This window comes from Salvelinus sp. IW2-2015, unplaced genomic scaffold (assembly GCF_002910315.2).
Source record: "Salvelinus sp. IW2-2015 unplaced genomic scaffold, ASM291031v2 Un_scaffold1754, whole genome shotgun sequence".
In the NCBI taxonomy this organism is placed as follows: Eukaryota; Metazoa; Chordata; class Actinopteri; order Salmoniformes; family Salmonidae; genus Salvelinus; species Salvelinus sp. IW2-2015.
The window spans coordinates 52,232-56,256 of record NW_019943135.1 but is presented as its reverse complement, the minus strand read 5'-3'; positions in this window follow the sequence as shown (position 1 = coordinate 56,256).

Here is a 4,025-nt window from a genome sequence, read left to right as displayed (position 1 = left end):
ACACCACCACACCATCCCTCCTACACCACCCACTGTTCTTCCTCCTACATCACCACACCATCCTCCTCCTACACCACCACACCATCCTCCTCCTACATCACCACACCATCCTCTCCTACCACACCACACCATCCTCCTCCTACACCAGCCACACCATCCTCCTCCTACACCACCACACCAGTCCTCCTCCTACACCATCACCACCATCCTCCTCCTACACCACACACCATCCTCCTCCTACACCTCACACCATCCTCCTCCTACACCATCACACTGTCTCCTCCTACACCACCACACCATCCTCCTCCTACATCACCACACCATCCTCCTCCTACACCACCACACCATCCTCCTCCTACACCACCACACTGTCTTCTCCTACATCACCACACCATCCTCCTCCTACACCACCACACTGTCTTCCTCCTAATCACCACACCATCCTCCTCCTTACATTCACCACACCATCCTCCTCCTACACACACCACACCATCCTCCTCTACACCCCACACTGTCTTCCTCCACACCACCACACGTCTTCCTCCTACAACCACCACACCATTCCTCCTCCTACACCACCACACCATCCTCCTCCTACATCACCACACCATCCTCCTCCTACACCACCACACCATCCTCCTCCTACACACCACACCATCCTCCTCCTACACCACCACACTCGTCTTCCTCCTACACCACCACACTGTCTTCCCTCCTACACCACCACAACCATCCTCCTCCTCACACCACCACACCATCCTCTCCTACATCACACACATCCCTCCACATCACCACACCATCATCCTCCTACACCACCAACAACCACACCATCCTCCTCTACACCACCACACATCCTCCTCCTACAACCACCACACACCACACCATCCTCTCCTACACCCACCCCACCATCCTCCTCTTACACCACCCCACCATCCTCCTCCTACACCACCACACCATCCTCCTCCTACACCACCACACCACCACACTGTCTTCCTCCTGACATACACAACCAACCCCAGCCAGCATGATGCCTTCAACTGGCACTCTTACTGCTTTAATTAGGCTTGTAAATAATTATTGCAATTAAAGCCAACAATTAGGAGAGTGAAGCGCCGAGCCGCCATTAGTGGCAACAAAGGATGCCGTAGGATTCTGTAGACGGTCTGGGAAACACACACAAAGAGCTGGGTGACATTATATACAGTCATATATACAGAGATACACAGACACAGAGGAGACAGAAAGAGACAAGCGACAGAGGAGACAGAAAAGACAGAAAAGACAGAGGAGCCAGAAGAGACAGAAGGAGACGACCGATGACAGAGTAACATCTTACTGAGTGTTTGTCCCTGATTATCCTGCCAGCCTTGCTCTGCTCCTGTCCTCCACACATCAGAGAGAGAAAAGTAAACTGGAGGGAAAGTTTTCAGTCAATTCTTATTCCCATAAGACAACAGTAAAGGAAGAATATTAAGTACAGCTGCACCAAATCAGTGTAATCAGAGATGAAGAGACACATGTTTCTGGATAATTGGTGCTTGAAACTAATTCATGGAAATGTTTTTGTCTGATGTCTCTGATAGTGAAAGTTCAGACATGAGCCATGTGATGTGAGTCTATACAACCACCTATATTAGGCCTGTTCTGTCTCAATGCAGGATGAGAGAGGATGAGTTAGCATGTTAACCTTTAGCCCCAGCTAGCTGAAGTGTCAGAGAGGCTGAAGCTCAGGTATCCTGCTCTCCTCATTATGGGCTATTACGTCAGACATGTAGTGAGGTGGGAGATACACATAGAGAGAGAGAGAGAGAGAGAGAGAGAGAGAGAGAGAGAGAGAGAGATAGAGAGAGAGAGAGAGATGTCATGATCAGATGAGCTCCTGCATTTTTCAGCATGTTCTTAAAAAAAATAGATTTAGAGTTAGATAAACTTTGATTTTTTTGTCAGGGACATATACAGGATGCTACCCTCTACAACATAACCTTCACTCCAAATCAAAACTCAAAACCTACAACCTGATTTTGGACGGAATTACGGAATCACCTGGAAGGCTTACAACTACCAAGGATTATTATTCCAACGCTATACAGCAAATGCTCTGGAAAACAACAGAAACCTGAAAACACCATCCAACCTGGAACTGAGTGAGTAATGTTTAGTCTGAAGCTATATTTTATTTCCAAAAGCCAAGAAGAAAAATACATTARATTACTTTATAAGGGTTGAATGTTAAATTAAGGCTGCCAAGCTTGATACAACTTCAATTAGCACTGACGTGTCAAGTGAGAGGTGTCAAAGCCCTTTAGCCCAACAATGGCAGGAAAGTCGAACAGGCTACTCCAACCAAATGGAGAGGCCTTAGAAGCTGCCTCCCGCTGTTCAGAGGTAATTAAAATACAGTACCCTGTGTATGTAAAGAATGAAGCTCCTAATGGAAGATTAAGAGACACTTTTAGCTGACTATTATAAATATGGGAACATCAGCAACCTCATCTTCCACACAAACCATCCCCTGGCATGGCACAGTGCTATCTTAGCACAATACCCCTCTGTTAATAGAGGTGGTGTTAACAAGGTGTGGAAACTCAGGATACTAGACAACGAGGACTCTGAGTCAGCTAATATGAATCTCTATAAGTCGGGAACAGTAATGGTACAGGGCAACCCAAACAGTTTCAGCTGAAATTTCACCTAATCAAAGAATTAGCCCAGCAGGAGAAGCTCTCCCTTAAGAAAGATACCCCCACCCCGAGCAGGTCAAACCAGACCTCTTCATTATATAACCCCACAGACGAGCAACCACAAGCGGAAAGTCAACCTCCCAGCACAGAGTCCTAGTCCCTCATTGAAATGAAGGATACATTTACCCAGCTGGAGGTAAGGCAGGTGGAGCTGGAACAGCAGGTGATTACACTCCAGTCAGCACAGACCCAGACAACAGTCCAGCACAACAACACCCTCTTATCCAGACCAAGAGAGCTGGAGGTGGAGAGAGACATATCTGCACTCTGGACTGTGGTGAGACAACTTCAACAATATAAAAAGCAAGAGCAGTGGAAGAAAAGAGCATTAGAGGAGAGGATCAGACGGCTGGAATAGAGGGTGAGAGGGATGGTGTGTGTCAGAGAACAACCCACTAGAGAGGTGGCCACCCCCGCAGAGAAACCAGCAGAACAGCCCACCTCAGCTCCGACAAAAGTCTCGACACCACAGCAGAACAGTCCACCCCAGACCCTGACCAAAGTGTCAACACCACAGCAGAACAGTCCACCCCAGACCCTGACCAAAGTCTCGACACCACAGCAGAACAGTCCACCCCAGACCCTGACCAAAGTGTCAACATCACAGCAGAACAGACAAAAATGAAGAACTCCAAGCCCAGGGGATCTCACCCCTCTGAGCCCCCTGTCAGCCACCCTGAGAGCCCTCCTGACAACCCCCACACACCCACTGAGGACATACACAAGACACAGATTGTTCTCCTTATGTACTCAAATGGGAAATATATACAAGGAAAACTACTTTTTCCCAAACACAGTGTGTCTAAACTCTGGTGTCCAAACACCCAGCGCGCCCTAGACCTTCTGTCTGATGACCAAATAGGTTCACCTAGCCACATAATAATACACACAGGCACAAACGACCTGAGAACACAGCAGGAAAGGGTTGCCACAGCACTGAAGGGAGTGATTGAAAAACCTTATTCTACTTTCCCCAATGCACAAGTGGTTATCTCCACCCTGCTACCACAAAAAGACTTCCACCCTGCCACCATACAGCAGGTAAACGCAAGTATTTCCCATGACTGTGCCTCAAAACCAAATGTTTTCCTGGCCCACCACTCCACCCTGGACTTGAACAGCCTCTATGACCAGGTCTACCTATACAAGGCAGCAGTGCCCACCTTCGCCTGGACTCTAAAGGACTTTGCTCTCAAACGCAGCCCCAACACTTCACACAGGAGCAACAGATCAATAGACACCCCTCCCAGACCAGCGAGACACTCTCCCAGACCAGCGAGACAC